A 19,117-nucleotide genomic window follows, 5' to 3' on the forward strand; every position below is an offset into this window, starting at 1 on the left:
TTGTGGAAAAAAAAATTTAGGCTTAAAAACAGCCATTTTTGGCTTGGCCGGGTATTAGATTTTTTGACGTTTTCAGGTTTTGCGAAAAATCACTTAATTCTCCTACTTCTACATCTAGAGGGTTAAAACTATGTTGGAAAGCATCCCAAAAGAGTTCCCAAAGAGGGGGTATAGTGCGTGTTTGATTTGTGGAAAAAAAAATTTTGGCTGAAAATCAGCCATTTTTGGCTTGGCCGGGTATTAGATTTTTTGACGTTTTCAGGTTTTGCGAAAAATCACTTAATTCTCCTACTTCTACATCTAGAGGGTTAAAACTATGTTGGAAAGCATCCCAAAAGAGTTCCCAAAGAGGGGGTATAGTGCATGTTTGATTTGTGGAAAAAAAAAATTAGGCTGAAAATCAGCCATTTTTGGCTTGGCCGGGTATTAGATTTTTTGACGTTTTCAGGTTTTGCGAAAAATCACTTAATTCTCCTACTTCTACATCTAGAGGGTTCAAACTATGTTGGAAAGTATCCCAAAAGAGTTCCCAAAGAGGGGGTATAGTGCGTGTTTGATTTGTGGAAAAAAAAATTTCGGCTGAACATCAGCCATTTTTGGCTTGGCCGGGTATTAGATTTTTTGACGTTTTCAGGTTTTGCGAAAAATCACTTAATTATCCTACTTCTACATCTAGAGGGTTAAAACTATGTTGGAAAGCATCCCAAAAGAGTTCCCAAAGAGGGGGTATAGTGCGTGTTTGATTTGTGGAAAAAAAAATTTGGCTGAAAATCAGCCATTTTTGGCTTGGCCGGGTATTAGATTTTTTGACGTTTTCAGGTTTTGCGAAAAATCACTTAATTCTCCTACTTCTACATCTAGAGGGTTAAAACTATGTTGGAAAGCATCCAAAAAGAGTTCCCAAAGAGGGGGTATAGTGTGTGATTGATTTGTGGAAAAAAAAATTTTGGCTGAAAATCAGCCATTTTTGGCTTGGCCGGGTATTAGATTTTTTGACGTTTTCAGGTTTTGCGAAAAATCACTTAATTCTCCTACTTCTACATCTAGAGGGTTAAAACTATGTTGGAAAGCATCCCAAAAGAGTTCCCAAAGAGGGGGTATAGTGCATGTTTGATTTGTGGAAAAAAAAAATTAGGCTGAAAATCAGCCATTTTTGGCTTGGCCGGGTATTAGATTTTTTGACGTTTTCAGGTTTTGCGAAAAATCACTTAATTCTCCTACTTCTACATCTAGAGGGTTAAAACTATGTTGGAAAGCATCCCAAAAGAGTTCCCAAAGAGGGGGTATAGTGCGTGTTTGATTTGTGGAAAAAAAACATTTTGGCTGAAAATCAGCCATTTTTGGCTTGGCCGGGTATTAGATTTTTTGACGTTTTCAGGTTTTGCGAAAAATCACTTAATTCTCCTACTTCTACATCTAGAGGGTTAAAACTATGTTGGAAAGCATCCCAAAAGAGTTCCCAAAGAGGGGGTATAGTGCATGTTTGATTTGTGGAAAAAAAAATTAGGCTGAAAATCAGCCATTTTTGGCTTGGCCGGGTATTAGATTTTTTGACGTTTTCAGGTTTTGCGAAAAATCACTTAATTCTCCTACTTCTACATCTAGAGGGTTAAAACTATGTTGGAAAGCATCCCAAAAGAGTTCCCAAAGAGGGGGTATAGTGCGTGTTTGATTTGTGGAAAAAAAAAATTTTGGCTGAAAATCAGCCATTTTTGGCTTGGCCGGGTATTAGATTTTTTGACGTTTTCAGGTTTTGCGAAAAATCACTTAAGTCTCTTACTTCTACATCTAGAGGGTTAAAACTATGTTGGAAAGCATCCCAAAAGAGTTCCCAAAGAGGGGGTATAGTGCATGTTTGATTTGTGGAAAAAAAAATTTTGGCTGAAAATCAGCCATTTTTGGCTTGGCCGGGTATTAGATTTTTTGACGTTTTCAGGTTTTGCGAAAAATCACTTAATTCTCCTACTTCTACATCTAGAGGGTTAAAACTATGTTGGAAAGCATCCCAAAAGAGTTCCCAAAGAGGGGGTATAGTGCGTGTTTGATTTGTGGAAAAAAAAATTTTGGCTGAAAATCAGCCATTTTTGGCTTGGCCGGGTATTAGATTTTGTGACGTTTTCAGGTTTTGCGAAAAATCACTTAATTCTCCTACTTCTACATCTAGAGGGTTAAAACTATGTTGGAAGGCATCCCAAAAGAGTTCCCAAAGAGGGGGTATAGTGCGTGTTTGATTTGTGGAAAAAAAAATTTTGGCTGAAAATCAGCCATTTTTGGCTTGGCCGGGTATTAGATTTTGTGACGTTTTCAGGTTTTGCGAAAAATCACTTAATTCTCCTACTTCTACATCTAGAGGGTTAAAACTATGTTGGACAGCATCCCAAAAGAGTTCCCAAAGAGGGGGTATAGTGCGTGTTTGATTTGTGGAAAAAAAAATTTTGGCTGAAAATCAGCCATTTTTGGTTAGGCCGGGTATTAGATTTTTTGACGTTTTCAGGTTTTGCGAAAAATCACTTAATTCTCCTACTTCTACATCTAGAGGGTTAAAACTATGTTGGAAAGCATCCCAAAAGAGTTCCCAAAGAGGGGGTATAGTGCGTGTTTGATTTGTGGAAAAAAAATTTTGGCTGAAAATCAGCCATTTTTGGCTTGGCCGGGTATTAGATTTTTTTACGTTTTCAGGTTTTGCGAAAAATCACTTAATTCTCCTACTTCTACATCTAGAGGGTTAAAACTATGTTGGAAAGCATCCCAAAAGAGTTCCCAAAGAGGGGGTATAGTGCATGTTTGATTTGTGGAAATAAAAATTTAGGCTGAAAATCAGCCATTTTTGGCTTGGCCGGGTATTAGATTTTTTGACGTTTTCAGGTTTTGCGAAAAATCACTTAATTCTCCTACTTCTACATCTAGAGGGTTAAAACTATGTTGGAAAGCATCCCAAAAGAGTTCCCAAAGAGGGGGTATAGTGCGTGTTTGATTTGTGGAAAAAAAAATTTTGGCTGAAAATCAGCCATTTTTGGCTTGGCCGGGTATTAGATTTTGTGACGTTTTCAGGTTTTGCGAAAAATCACTTAATTCTCCTACTTCTACATCTAGAGGGTTAAAACTATGTTGGAAAGCATCCCAAAAGAGTTCCCAAAGAGGGGGTATAGTGCGTGTTTGATTTGTGGAAAAAAAAATTTGGCTGAAAATCAGCCATTTTTGGCTTGGCCGGGTATTAGATTTTGTGACGTTTTCAGGTTTTGCGAAAAATCACTTAATTCTCCTACTTCTACATCTAGAGGGTTAAAACTATGTTGGACAGCATCCCAAAAGAGTTCCCAAAGAGGGGGTATAGTGCGTGTTTGATTTGTGGAAAAAAAAATTTTGGCTGAAAATCAGCCATTTTTGGTTAGGCCGGGTATTAGATTTTTTGACGTTTTCAGGTTTTGCGAAAAATCACTTAATTCTCCTACTTCTACATCTAGAGGGTTAAAACTATGTTGGAAAGCATCCCAAAAGAGTTACCAAAGAGGGGGTATAGTGCGTGTTTGATTTGTGGAAAAAAAATTTTGGCTGAAAATCAGCCATTTTTGGCTTGGCCGGGTATTAGATTTTTTTACGTTTTCAGGTTTTGCGAAAAATCACTTAATTCTCCTACTTCTACATCTAGAGGGTTAAAACTATGTTGGAAAGCATCCCAAAAGAGTTCCCAAAGAGGGGGTATAGTGCATGTTTGATTTGTGGAAAAAAAAATTTTGGCTGAAAATCAGCCATTTTTGGCTTGGCCGGGTATTAGATTTTTTGACGTTTTCAGGTTTTGCGAAAAATCACTTAATTCTCCTACTTCTACATCTAGAGGGTTGAAACTATGTTGGAAAGTATCCCAAAAGAGTTCCCAAAGAGGGGGTATAGTGCGTGTTTGATTTGTGGAAAAAAAAAATTTTGGCTGAATATCAGCCATTTTTGGCTTGGCCGGGTATTAGATTTTTTGACGTTTTCAGGTTTTGCGAAAAATCACTTAATTCTCCTACTTCTACATCTAGAGGGTTAAAACTATGTTGGAAAGCATCCCAAAAGAGTTCCCAAAGAGGGGGTATAGTGCGTGTTTGATTTGTGGAAAAAAAAATTTTGGCTGAAAATCAGCCATTTTTGGCTTGGCCGGGTATTAGATTTTTTGACGTTTTCAGGTTTTGCGAAAAATCACTTAATTCTCCTACTTCTACATCTAGAGGGTTAAAACTATGTTGGAAAGCATCCCAAAAGAGTTCCCAAAGAGGGGGTATAGTGCGTGTTTGATTTGTGGAAAAAAAAATTTGGGCTGAAAATCAGCCATTTTTGGCTTGGCCGGGTATTAGATTTTTTGATGTTTTCAGGTTTTGCGAAAAATCACTTAATTCTCCTACTTCTACATCTAGAGGGTTAAAACTATGTTGGAAAGCATCCCAAAAGAGTTCCCAAAGAGGGGGTATAGTGCGTGTTTGATTTGTGGAAAAAAAAAATTTGGCTGAAAATCAGACATTTTTGGCTTGGCCGGGTATTGGATTTTTTGACGTTTTCAGGTTTTGTGAAAAATCACTTAATTCTCCTACTTCTACATCTAGAGGGTTAAAACTATGTTGGTAAGCATCCCAAAAGAGCTCCCAAAGAGGGGGTATAGTGCGTGTTTGATTTGTGGAAAAATAATTTTTGGCTGAAAATCAGCCATTTTTGGCTTGGCCGGGTATTAGATTTTTTGACGTTTTCAGGTTTTGCGAAAAATCACTTAATTCTCCTACTTCTACATCTAGAGGGTTAAAACTATGTTGGAAAGCATCCCAAAAGAGTTCCCAAAGAGGGGGTATAGTGCGTGAATATTTGTGGAAAAAAAAATTTTGGCTGAAAATCAGCCATTTTTGGTTAGGCCGGGTATTAGATTTTTTGACGTTTTCAGGTTTTGCGAAAAATCACTTAATTCTCCTACTTCTACATCTAGAGGGTTAAAACTATGTTGGAAAGCATCTCAAAAGAGTTCCCAAAGAGGGGGTATAGTGCGTGTTTGATTTGTGGAAAAAAAATTTGGGCTGAAAATCAGCCATTTTTGGCTTGGCCGGGTATTAGATTTTTTGATGTTTTCAGGTTTTGCGAAAAATCACTTAATTCTCCTACTTCTACATCTAGAGGGTTAAAACTATGTTGGAAAGCATCCCAAAAGAGTTCCCAAAGAGGGGGTATAGTGCGTGTTTGATTTGTGGAAAAAAAAAATTTGGCTGAAAATCAGACATTTTTGGCTTGGACGGGTATTGGATTTTTTGACGTTTTCAGGTTTTGTGAAAAATCACTTAATTCTCCTACTTCTACATCTAGAGGGTTAAAACTATGTTGGTAAGCATCCCAAAAGAGCTCCCAAAGAGGGGGTATAGTGCGTGTTTGATTTGTGGAAAAATAATTTTTGGCTGAAAATCAGCCATTTTTGGCTTGGCCGGGTATTAGATTTTTTGACGTTTTCAGGTTTTGCGAAAAATCACTTAATTCTCCTACTTCTACATCTAGAGGGTTAAAACTATGTTGGAAAGCATCCCAAAAGAGTTCCCAAAGAGGGGGTATAGTGCGTGTTTGATTTGTGGAAAAAAAAATTTTGGCTGAAAATCAGCCATTTTTGGTTAGGCCGGGTATTAGATTTTTTGACGTTTTCAGGTTTTGCGAAAAATCACTTAATTCTCCTACTTCTACATCTAGAGGGTTAAAACTATGTTGGAAAGCATCCCAAAAGAGTTCCCAAAGAGGGGGTATAGTGCGTGTTTGATTTGTGGAAAAAAAATTTTGGCTGAAAATCAGCCATTTTTGGCTTGGCCGGGTATTAGATTTTTTTACGTTTTCAGGTTTTGCGAAAAATCACTTAATTCTCCTACTTCTACATCTAGAGGGTTAAAACTATGTTGGAAAGCATCCCAAAAGAGTTCCCAAAGAGGGGGTATAGTGCATGTTTGATTTGTGGAAATAAAAATTTAGGCTGAAAATCAGCCATTTTTGGCTTGGCCGGGTATTAGATTTTTTGACGTTTTCAGGTTTTGCGAAAAATCACTTAATTCTCCTACTTCTACATCTAGAGGGTTAAAACTATGTTGGAAAGCATCCCAAAAGAGTTCCCAAAGAGGGGGTATAGTGCGTGTTTGATTTGTGGAAAAAAAAATTTTGGCTGAAAATCAGCCATTTTTGGCTTGGCCGGGTATTAGATTTTGTGACGTTTTCAGGTTTTGCGAAAAATCACTTAATTCTCCTACTTCTACATCTAGAGGGTTAAAACTATGTTGGAAAGCATCCCAAAAGAGTTCCCAAAGAGGGGGTATAGTGCGTGTTTGATTTGTGGAAAAAAAAATTTTGGCTGAAAATCAGCCATTTTTGGCTTGGCCGGGTATTAGATTTTGTGACGTTTTCAGGTTTTGCGAAAAATCACTTAATTCTCCTACTTCTACATCTAGAGGGTTAAAACTATGTTGGACAGCATCCCAAAAGAGTTCCCAAAGAGGGGGTATAGTGCGTGTTTGATTTGTGGAAAAAAAAATTTTGGCTGAAAATCAGCCATTTTTGGTTAGGCCGGGTATTAGATTTTTTGACGTTTTCAGGTTTTGCGAAAAATCACTTAATTCTCCTACTTCTACATCTAGAGGGTTAAAACTATGTTGGAAAGCATCCCAAAAGAGTTACCAAAGAGGGGGTATAGTGCGTGTTTGATTTGTGGAAAAAAAATTTTGGCTGAAAATCAGCCATTTTTGGCTTGGCCGGGTATTAGATTTTTTTACGTTTTCAGGTTTTGCGAAAAATCACTTAATTCTCCTACTTCTACATCTAGAGGGTTAAAACTATGTTGGAAAGCATCCCAAAAGAGTTCCCAAAGAGGGGGTATAGTGCATGTTTGATTTGTGGAAAAAAAAATTTTGGCTGAAAATCAGCCATTTTTGGCTTGGCCGGGTATTAGATTTTTTGACGTTTTCAGGTTTTGCGAAAAATCACTTAATTCTCCTACTTCTACATCTAGAGGGTTGAAACTATGTTGGAAAGCATCCCAAAAGAGTTCCCAAAGAGGGGGTATAGTGCGTGTTTGATTTGTGGAAAAAAAAATTTTGGCTGAAAATCAGCCATTTTTGGCTTGGCCGGGTATTAGATTTTGTGACGTTTTCAGGTTTTGCGAAAAATCACTTAATTCTCCTACTTCTACATCTAGAGGGTTAAAACTATGTTGGAAAGCATCCCAAAAGAGTTCCCAAAGAGGGGGTATAGTGCGTGTTTGATTTGTGGAAAAAAAAATTTGGCTGAAAATCAGCCATTTTTGGCTTGGCCGGGTATTAGATTTTGTGACGTTTTCAGGTTTTGCGAAAAATCACTTAATTCTCCTACTTCTACATCTAGAGGGTTAAAACTATGTTGGACAGCATCCCAAAAGAGTTCCCAAAGAGGGGGTATAGTGCGTGTTTGATTTGTGGAAAAAAAAATTTTGGCTGAAAATCAGCCATTTTTGGTTAGGCCGGGTATTAGATTTTTTGACGTTTTCAGGTTTTGCGAAAAATCACTTAATTCTCCTACTTCTACATCTAGAGGGTTAAAACTATGTTGGAAAGCATCCCAAAAGAGTTACCAAAGAGGGGGTATAGTGCGTGTTTGATTTGTGGAAAAAAAATTTTGGCTGAAAATCAGCCATTTTTGGCTTGGCCGGGTATTAGATTTTTTTACGTTTTCAGGTTTTGCGAAAAATCACTTAATTCTCCTACTTCTACATCTAGAGGGTTAAAACTATGTTGGAAAGCATCCCAAAAGAGTTCCCAAAGAGGGGGTATAGTGCATGTTTGATTTGTGGAAAAAAAAATTTTGGCTGAAAATCAGCCATTTTTGGCTTGGCCGGGTATTAGATTTTTTGACGTTTTCAGGTTTTGCGAAAAATCACTTAATTCTCCTACTTCTACATCTAGAGGGTTGAAACTATGTTGGAAAGTATCCCAAAAGAGTTCCCAAAGAGGGGGTATAGTGCGTGTTTGATTTGTGGAAAAAAAAAATTTTGGCTGAATATCAGCCATTTTTGGCTTGGCCGGGTATTAGATTTTTTGACGTTTTCAGGTTTTGCGAAAAATCACTTAATTCTCCTACTTCTACATCTAGAGGGTTAAAACTATGTTGGAAAGCATCCCAAAAGAGTTCCCAAAGAGGGGGTATAGTGCGTGTTTGATTTGTGGAAAAAAAAATTTTGGCTGAAAATCAGCCATTTTTGGCTTGGCCGGGTATTAGATTTTGTGACGTTTTCAGGTTTTGCGAAAAATCACTTAATTCTCCTACTTCTACATCTAGAGGGTTAAAACTATGTTGGAAAGCATCCCAAAAGAGTTCCCAAAGAGGGGGTATAGTGCGTGTTTGATTTGTGGAAAAAAAAATTTGGGCTGAAAATCAGCCATTTTTGGCTTGGCCGGGTATTAGATTTTGTGACGTTTTCAGGTTTTGCGAAAAATCACTTAATTCTCCTACTTCTACATCTAGAGGGTTAAAACTATGTTGGACAGCATCCCAAAAGAGTTCCCAAAGAGGGGGTATAGTGCGTGTTTGATTTGTGGAAAAAAAAATTTTGGCTGAAAATCAGCCATTTTTGGTTAGGCCGGGTATTAGATTTTTTGACGTTTTCAGGTTTTGCGAAAAATCACTTAATTCTCCTACTTCTACATCTAGAGGGTTAAAACTATGTTGGAAAGCATCCCAAAAGAGTTACCAAAGAGGGGGTATAGTGCGTGTTTGATTTGTGGAAAAAAAATTTTGGCTGAAAATCAGCCATTTTTGGCTTGGCCGGGTATTAGATTTTTTTACGTTTTCAGGTTTTGCGAAAAATCACTTAATTCTCCTACTTCTACATCTAGAGGGTTAAAACTATGTTGGAAAGCATCCCAAAAGAGTTCCCAAAGAGGGGGTATAGTGCATGTTTGATTTGTGGAAAAAAAAATTTTGGCTGAAAATCAGCCATTTTTGGCTTGGCCGGGTATTAGATTTTTTGACGTTTTCAGGTTTTGCGAAAAATCACTTAATTCTCCTACTTCTACATCTAGAGGGTTGAAACTATGTTGGAAAGCATCCCAAAAGAGTTCCCAAAGAGGGGGTATAGTGCGTGTTTGATTTGTGGAAAAAAAAATTTTGGCTGAATATCAGCCATTTTTGGCTTGGCCGGGTATTAGATTTTTTGACGTTTTCAGGTTTTGCGAAAAATCACTTAATTATCCTACTTCTACATCTAGAGGGTTAAAACTATGTTGGAAAGCATCCCAAAAGAGTTCCCAAAGAGGGGGTATAGTGCGTGTTTGATTTGTGGAAAAAAAAAATTTGGCTGAAAATCAGCCATTTTTGGCTTGGCCGGGTATTAGATTTTTTGACGTTTTCAGGTTTTGCGAAAAATCACTTAATTCTCCTACTTCTACATCTAGAGGGTTAAAACTATGTTGGAAAGCATCCCAAAAGAGTTCCCAAAGAGGGGGTATAGTGCGTGTTTGATTTGTGGAAAAAAAAATTTGGGCTGAAAATCAGCCATTTTTGGCTTGGCCGGGTATTAGATTTTTTGATGTTTTCAGGTTTTGCGAAAAATCACTTAATTCTCCTACTTCTACATCTAGAGGGTTAAAACTATGTTGGAAAGCATCCCAAAAGAGTTCCCAAAGAGGGGGTATAGTGCGTGTTTGATTTGTGGAAAAAAAAAATTTGGCTGAAAATCAGACATTTTTGGCTTGGCCGGGTATTGGATTTTTTGACGTTTTCAGGTTTTGTGAAAAATCACTTAATTCTCCTACTTCTACATCTAGAGGGTTAAAACTATGTTGGTAAGCATCCCAAAAGAGCTCCCAAAGAGGGGGTATAGTGCGTGTTTGATTTGTGGAAAAATAATTTTTGGCTGAAAATCAGCCATTTTTGGCTTGGCCGGGTATTAGATTTTTTGACGTTTTCAGGTTTTGCGAAAAATCACTTAATTCTCCTACTTCTACATCTAGAGGGTTAAAACTATGTTGGAAAGCATCCCAAAAGAGTTCCCAAAGAGGGGGTATAGTGCGTGTTTGATTTGTGGAAAAAAAAATTTTGGCTGAAAATCAGCCATTTTTGGCTTGGCCGGGTATTAGATTTTTTGACGTTTTCAGGTTTTGCGAAAAATCACTTAATTCTCCTACTTCTACATCTAGAGGGTTAAAACTATGTTGGAAAGCATCCCAAAAGAGTTCCCAAAGAGGGGGTATAGTGCGTGTTTGATTTGTGGAAAAAAAAATTTTGGCTGAAAATCAGCCATTTTTGGCTTGGCCGGGTATTAGATTTTTTGACGTTTTCAGGTTTTGCGAAAAATCACTTAATTCTCCTACTTCTACATCTAGAGGGTTAAAACTATGTTGGAAAGCATCCCAAAAGAGTTCCCAAAGAGGGGGTATAGTGCGTGTTTGATTTGTGGAAAAAAATTTTTGGCTGAAAATCAGCCATTTTTGGCTTGGCCGGGTATTAGATTTTGTGACGTTTTCAGGTTTTGCGAAAAATCACTTAATTCTCCTACTTCTACATCTAGAGGGTTAAAACTATGTTGGAAAGCATCCCAAAAGAGTTCATAAAAGAGGGGGTATAGTGCGTGTTTGATTTGTGGAAAAAAAAATTTTGGCTGAAAATCAGCCATTTTTGGTTAGGCCGGGTATTAGATTTTTTGACGTTTTCAGGTTTTGCGAAAAATCACTTAATTCTCCTACTTCTACATCTAGAGGGTTAAAACTATGTTGGAAAGCATCCCAAAAGAGTTCCCAAAGAGGGGGTATAGTGCGTGTTTGATTTGTGGAAAAAAAAATTTGGCTGAAAATCAGCCATTTTTGGCTTGGCCGGGTATTAGATTTTTTTACGTTTTCAGGTTTTGCGAAAAATCACTTAATTCTCCTACTTCTACATCTAGAGGGTTAAAACTATGTTGGAAAGCATCCCAAAAGAGTTCCCAAAGAGGGGGTATAGTGCATGTTTGATTTGTGGAAAAAAAAATTTAGGCTGAAAATCAGCCATTTTTGGCTTGGCCGGGTATTAGATTTTTTGACGTTTTCAGGTTTTGTGAAAAATCACTTAATTCTCCTACTTCTACATCTAGAGGGTTAAAACTATGTTGGAAAGCATCCCAAAAGAGTTCCCAAAGAAGGGGTATAGTGCGTGTTTGATTTGTGGAAAAAAAAATTTTGGCTGAACATCAGCCATTTTTGGCTTGGCCGGGTATTAGATTTTTTGACGTTTTCAGGTTTTGCGAAAAATCACTTAATTCTCCTACTTCTACATCTAGAGGGTTAAAACTATGTTGGAAAGCATCCCAAAAGAGTTCCCAAAGAGGGGGTATAGTGCGTGTTTGATTTGTGGAAAAAAAAATTTTGGCTGAACATCAGCCATTTTTGGCTTGGCCGGGTATTAGATTTTTTGACGTTTTCAGGTTTTGCAAAAAATCACTTAATTATCCTACTTCTACATCTAGAGGGTTAAAACTATGTTGGAAAGCATCCCAAAAGAGTTCCCAAAGAGGGGGTATAGTGCGTGTTTGATTTGTGGAAAAAAAAAATTTGGCTGAAAATCAGCCATTTTTGGCTTGGCCGGGTATCAGATTTTTTGACGTTTTCAGGTTTTGCGAAAAATCACTTAATTCTCCTACTTCTACATCTAGAGGGTTAAAACTATGTTGGAAAGCATCCAAAAAGAGTTCCCAAAGAGGGGGTATAGTGTGTGATTGATTTGTGGAAAAAAAAATTTTGGCTGAAAATCAGCCATTTTTGGCTTGGCCGGGTATTAGATTTTTTGACGTTTTCAGGTTTTGCGAAAAATCACTTAATTCTCCTACTTCTACATCTAGAGGGTTAAAACTATGTTGGAAAGTATCCCAAAAGAGTTCCCAAAGAGGGGGTATAGTGCGTGTTTGATTTGTGGAAAAAAAAAATTTGGGCTGAAAATCAGCCATTTTTGGCTTGGCCGGGTATTAGATTTTTTGACGTTTTCAGGTTTTGCGAAAAATCACTTAATTCTCCTACTTCTACATCTAGAGGGTTAAAACTATGTTGGAAAGCATCCCAAAAGAGTTCCCAAAGAGGGGGTATAGTGCGTGTTTGATTTGTGGAAAAAAAAAATTTGGCTGAAAATCAGACATTTTTGGCTTGGCCGGGTATTGGATTTTTTGACGTTTTCAGGTTTTGTGAAAAATCACTTAATTCTCCTACTTCTACATCTAGAGGGTTAAAACTATGTTGGAAAGCATCCCAAAAGAGCTCCCAAAGAGGGGGTATAGTGCGTGTTTGATTTGTGGAAAAATAATTTTTGGCTGAAAATCAGCCATTTTTGGCTTGGCCGGGTATTAGATTTTTTGACGTTTTCAGGTTTTGCGAAAAATCACTTAATTCTCCTACTTCTACATCTAGAGGGTTAAAACTATGTTGGAAAGCATCCCAAAAGAGTTCCCAAAGAGGGGGTATAGTGCGTGTTTGATTTGTGGAAAAAAAAATTTTGGCTGAAAATCAGCCATTTTTGGCTTGGCCGGGTATTAGATTTTTTGACGTTTTCAGGTTTTGCGAAAAATCACTTAATTCTCCTACTTCTACATCTAGAGGGTTAAAACTATGTTGGAAAGCATCCCAAAAGAGTTCCCAAAGAGGGGGTATAGTGCGTGTTTGATTTGTGGAAAAAAAAATTTTGGCTGAAAATCAGCCATTTTTGGCTTGGCCGGGTATTAGATTTTTTGACGTTTTCAGGTTTTGCGAAAAATCACTTAATTCTCCTACTTCTACATCTAGAGGGTTAAAACTATGTTGGAAAGCATCCCAAAAGAGTTCCCAAAGAGGGGGTATAGTGCGTGTTTGATTTGTGGAAAAAAAAAATTTGGCTGAAAATCACCATTTTTTGCTTGGCCGGGTATTAGATTTTTTGACGTTTTCAGGTTTTGTGAAAAATCACTTAATTCTCCTACTTCTACATCTAGAGGGTTAAAACTATGGTGGAAAGCATCCCAAAAGAGCTCCCAAAGAGGGGGTATAGTGCGTGTTTGATTTGTGGAAAAAAAAATTTTGGCTGAAAATCAGCCATTTTTGGCTTGGCCGGGTATTAGATTTTTTGACGTTTTCAGGTTTTGCGAAAAATCACTTAATTCTCCTACTTCTACATCTAGAGGGTTAAAACTATGTTGGAAAGCATCCCAAAAGAGTTCCCAAAGAGGGGGTATAGTGCGTGTTTGATTTGTGGAAAAAAAAATTTTGGTTGAAAATCAGCCATTTTTGGCTTGGCCGGGTATTAGATTTTTTGACGTTTTCAGGTTTTGCGAAAAATCACTTAATTCTCCTACTTCTACATCTAGAGGGTTAAAACTATGTTGGAAAGCATCCCAAAAGAGTTCCCAAAGAGGGGGTATAGTGCGTGTTTGATTTGTGGAAAAAAAAATTTTGGCTGAAAATCAGCCATTTTTTGCTTGGCCGGGTATTAGATTTTTTGACGTTTTCAGGTTTTGCAAAAAATCACTTAATTCTCCTACTTCTACATCTAGAGGGTTAAAACTATGTTGGAAAGCATCCCAAAAGAGTTCCCAAAGAGGGGGTATAGTGCGTGTTTGATTTGTGAAAAAAAAAATTTGGCTGAAAATCAGCCATTTTTGGCTTGGCCAGGTATTAGATTTTTTGACGTTTTCAGGTTTTGCGAAAAATCACTTAATTCTCCTACTTGTACATCTGGAGGGTTAAAACTATGTTGGAAAGCATCCCAAAAGAGTTCCCAAAGAGGGGGTATAGTGCATGTTTGATTTGTGGAAAAAAAAATTTAGGCTGAAAATCAGCCATTTTTGGCTTGGTCGGGTATTAGATTTTTTGACGTTTTCAGGTTTTGCGAAAAATCACTTAATTCTCCTACTTCTACATCTAGAGGGTTAAAACTATGTTGGAAAGCATCCCAAAAGAGTTCTCAAAGAGGGGGTATAGTGCGTGTTTGATTTGTGGAAAAAAAAATTTTGGCTGAAAATCAGCCATTTTTGGCTTGGCCGGGTATTAGATTTTTTGACGTTTTCAGGTTTTGCGAAAAATCACTTAATTCTCCTACTTCTACATCTAGAGGGTTAAAACTATGTTGGAAAGCATCCCAAAAGAGTTCCCAAAGAGGGGGTATAGTGCGTGTTTGATTTGTGGAAAAAAAAATTTTGGCTGAAAATCAGCCATTTTTGGCTTGGCCGGGTATTAGATTTTTTGACGTTTTCAGGTTTTGCGAAAAATCACTTAATTCTCCTACTTCTACATCTAGAGGGTTAAAACTATGTTGGAAAGCATCCCAAAAGAGTTCCCAAAGAGGGGGTATAGTGCGTGTTTGATTTGTGGAAAAAAAAAATTTGGCTGAAAATCAGCCATTTTTGGCTTGGCCGGGTATTAGATTTTTTGACGTTTTCAGGTTTTGCAAAAAATCACTTAATTCTCCTACTTCTACATCTAGAGGGTTAAAACTATGTTGGAAAGCATCCCAAAAGAGTTCCCAAAGAGGGGGTATAGTGCGTGTTTGATTTGTGAAAAAAAAAATTTGGCTGAAAATCAGCCATTTTTGGCTTGGCCAGGTATTAGATTTTTTGACGTTTTCAGGTTTTGCGAAAAATCACTTAATTCTCCTACTTGTACATCTGGAGGGTTAAAACTATGTTGGAAAGCATCCCAAAAGAGTTCCCAAAGAGGGGGTATAGTGCATGTTTGATTTGTGGAAAAAAAAATTTAGGCTGAAAATCAGCCATTTTTGGCTTGGTCGGGTATTAGATTTTTTGACGTTTTCAGGTTTTGCGAAAAATCACTTAATTCTCCTACTTCTACATCTAGAGGGTTAAAACTATGTTGGAAAGCATCCCAAAAGAGTTCTCAAAGAGGGGGTATAGTGCGTGTTTGATTTGTGGAAAAAAAAATTTTGGCTGAAAATCAGCCATTTTTGGCTTGGCCGGGTATTAGATTTTTTGACGTTTTCAGGTTTTGCGAAAAATCACTTAATTCTCCTACTTCTACATCTAGAGGGTTAAAACTATGTTGGAAAGCATCCCAAAAGAGTTCCCAAAGAGGGGGTATAGTGCGTGTTTGATTTGTGGAAAAAAAAATTTTGGCTGAAAATCAGCCATTTTTGGCTTGGCCGGGTATTAGATTTTTTGACGTTTTCAGGTTTTGCGAAAAATCACTTAATTCTCCTACTTCTACATCTAGAGGGTTAAAACTATGTTGGAAAGCATCCCAAAAGAGTTCCCAAAGAGGGGGTATAGTGCGTGTTTGATTTGTGGAAAAAAAAAATTTGGCTGAAAATCAGCCATTTTTGGCTTGGCCAGGTATTAGATTTATTGACGTTTTCAGGTTTTGCAAAAAATCACTTAATTCTCCTACTTCTACATCTAGAGGGTTAAAACTATGTTGGAAAGCATCCCAAAAGAGTTCCCAAAGAGGGGGTATAGTGCATGTTTGATTTATGGAAAAAAAAATTTAGGCTGAAAATCAGCCATTTTTGGCTTGGTCGGGTATTAGATTTTTTGACGTTTTCAGGTTTTGCGAAAAATCACTTAATTCTCCTACTTCTACATCTAGAGGGTTAAAACTATGTTGGAAAGCATCCCAAAAGAGTTCCCAAAGAGGGGGTATAGTGCGTGTTTGATTTGTGGAAAAAAAAATTTTGGCTGAAAATCAGCCATTTTTGGCTTGGCCGGGTATTAGATTTTTTGACGTTTTCAGGTTTTGCGAAAAATCACTTAATTCTCCTACTTCTACATCTAGAGGGTTAAAACTATGTTGGAAAGCATCCCAAAAGAGTTCCCAAAGAGGGGGTATAGTGCGTGTTTGGTTTGTGGAAAAAAAATTTTTGGCTGAAAATCAGCCATTTTTGGCTTGGCCGGGTATTAGATTTTTTGACGTTTTCAGGTTTTGCGAAAAATCACTTAATTCTCCTACTTCTACATCTAGAGGGTTAAAACTATGTTGGAAAGCATCCCAAAAGAGTTCCCAAAGAGGGGGTATAGTGCATGTTTGATTTGTGGAAAAAAAAAATTAGGCTGAAAATCAGCCATTTTTGGCTTGGCCGGGTATTAGATTTTTTGACGTTTTCAGGTTTTGCGAAAAATCACTTAATTCTCCTACTTCTACATCTAGAGGGTTAAAACTATGTTGGAAAGCATCCCAAAAGAGTTCCCAAAGAGGGGGTATAGTGCGTGTTTGATTTGTGGAAAAAAAAATTTGGGCTGAAAATCAGCCATTTTTGGCTTGGTCGGGTATTAGATTTTTTGACGTTTTCAGGTTTTGCGAAAAATCACTTAATTCTCCTACTTCTACATCTAGAGGGTTAAAACTATGTTGGAAAGCATCCCAAAAGAGTTCTCAAAGAGGGGGTATAGTGCGTGTTTGATTTGTGGAAAAAAAAATTTTGGCTGAAAATCAGCCATTTTTGGCTTGGCCGGGTATTAGATTTTTTGACGTTTTCAGGTTTTGCGAAAAATCACTTAATTCTCCTACTTCTACATCTAGAGGGTTAAAACTATGTTGGAAAGCATCCCAAAAGAGTTCCCAAAGAGGGGGTATAGTGCGTGTTTGATTTGTGGAAAAAAAAATTTTGGCTGAAAATCAGCCATTTTTGGCTTGGCCGGGTATTAGATTTTTTGACGTTTTCAGGTTTTGCGAAAAATCACTTAATTCTCCTACTTCTACATCTAGAGGGTTAAAACTATGTTGGAAAGCATCCCAAAAGAGTTCCCAAAGAGGGGGTATAGTGCGTGTTTGATTTGTGGAAAAAAAAAATTTGGCTGAAAATCAGCCATTTTTGGCTTGGCCGGGTATTAGATTTTTTGACGTTTTCAGGTTTTGCAAAAAATCACTTAATTCTCCTACTTCTACATCTAGAGGGTTAAAACTATGTTGGAAAGCATCCCAAAAGAGTTCCCAAAGAGGGGGTATAGTGCGTGTTTGATTTGTGAAAAAACAAATTTGGCTGAAAATCAGCCATTTTTGGCTTGGCCTGGTATTAGATTTTTTGACGTTTTCAGGTTTTGCGAAAAATCACTTAATTCTCCTACTTGTACATCTGGAGGGTTAAAACTATGTTGGAAAGCATCCCAAAAGAGTTCCCAAAGAGGGGGTATAGTGCATGTTTGATTTGTGGAAAAAAAAATTTAGGCTGAAAATCAGCCATTTTTGGCTTGGTCGGGTATTAGATTTTTTGACGTTTTCAGGTTTTGCGAAAAATCACTTAATTCTCCTACTTCTACATCTAGAGGGTTAAAACTATGTTGGAAAGCATCCCAAAAGAGTTCTCAAAGAGGGGGTATAGTGCGTGTTTGATTTGTGGAAAAAAAAATTTTGGCTGAAAATCAGCCATTTTTGGCTTGGCCGGGTATTAGATTTTTTGACGTTTTCAGGTTTTGCGAAAAATCACTTAATTCTCCTACTTCTACATCTAGAGGGTTAAAACTATGTTGGAAAGCATCCCAAAAGAGTTCCCAAAGAGGGGGTATAGTGCGTGTTTGATTTGTGGAAAAAAAAATTTTGGCTGAAAATCAGCCATTTTTGGCTTGGCCGGGTATTAGATTTTTTGACGTTTTCAGGTTTTGCGAAAAATCACTTAATTCTCCTACTTCTACATCTAGAGGGTTAAAACTATGTTGGAAAGCATCCCAAAAGAGTTCCCAAAGAGGGGGTATAGTGCGTGTTTGATTTGTGGAAAAAAAAAATTTGGCTGAAAATCAGCCATTTTTGGCTTGGCCAGGTATTAGATTTATTGACGTTTTCAGGTTTTGCAAAAAATCACTTAATTCTCCTACTTCTACATCTAGAGGGTTAAAACTATGTTGGAAAGCATCCCAAAAGAGTTCCCAAAGAGGGGGTATAGTGCATGTTTGATTTATGGAAAAAAAAATTTAGGCTGAAAATCAGCCATTTTTGGCTTGGTCGGGTATTAGATTTTTTGACGTTTTCAGGTTTTGCGAAAAATCACTTAATTCTCCTACTTCTACATCTAGAGGGTTAAAACTATGTTGGAAAGCATCCCAAAAGAGTTCCCAAAGAGGGGGTATAGTGCGTGTTTGATTTGTGGAAAAAAAAATTTTGGCTGAAAATCAGCCATTTTTGGCTTGGCCGGGTATTAGATTTTTTGACGTTTTCAGGTTTTGCGAAAAATCACTTAATTCTCCTACTTCTACATCTAGAGGGTTAAAACTATGTTGGAAAGCATCCCAAAAGAGTTCCCAAAGAGGGGGTATAGTGCGTGTTTGGTTTGTGGAAAAAAAATTTTTGGCTGAAAATCAGCCATTTTTGGCTTGGCCGGGTATTAGATTTTTTGACGTTTTCAGGTTTTGCGAAAAATCACTTAATTCTCCTACTTCTACATCTAGAGGGTTAAAACTATGTTGGAAAGCATCCCAAAAGAGTTCCCAAAGAGGGGGTATAGTGCATGTTTGATTTGTGGAAAAAAAAAATTAGGCTGAAAATCAGCCATTTTTGGCTTGGCCGGGTATTAGATTTTTTGACGTTTTCAGGTTTTGCGAAAAATCACTTAATTCTCCTACTTCTACATCTAGAGGGTTAAAACTATGTTGGAAAGCATCCCAAAAGAGTTCCCAAAGAGGGGGTATAGTGCGTGTTTGATTTGTGGAAAAAAAAATTTGGGCTGAAAATCAGCCATTTTTGGCTTGGCCGGGTATTAGATTTTTTGACGTTTTCAGGTTTTGCGAAAAATCACTTAATTCTCCTACTTCTACATCTAGAGGGTTAAAACTGTGTTGGAAAGCATCCCAAAAGAGTTCCCAAAGAGGGGGTATAGTGCATGTTTGATTTGTGGAAAAAAAAATTTTGGCTGAAAATCAGCCATTTTTGGCTTGGCCGGGTATAAGATTTTTTGACGTTTTCAGGTTTTGCGAAAAATCACTTAATTCTCCTACTTCTACATCTAGAGGGTTAAAACTATGTTGGAAAGCATCCCAAAAGAGTTCTCAAAGAGGGGGTATAGTGCATGTTTGATTTGTGGAAAAAAAAATTTAGGCTGAAAATCAGCCATTTTTGGCTTGGCCGGGTATTAGATTTTTTGACGTTTTCAGGTTTTGCGAAAAATCACTTAATTCTCCTACTTCTACATCTAGAGGGTTAAAACTATGTTGGAAAGCATCCCAAAAGAGTTC

Source organism: Ranitomeya variabilis, chromosome 5 (assembly GCF_051348905.1).
Source record: "Ranitomeya variabilis isolate aRanVar5 chromosome 5, aRanVar5.hap1, whole genome shotgun sequence".
In the NCBI taxonomy this organism is placed as follows: domain Eukaryota; kingdom Metazoa; phylum Chordata; class Amphibia; order Anura; family Dendrobatidae; genus Ranitomeya; species Ranitomeya variabilis.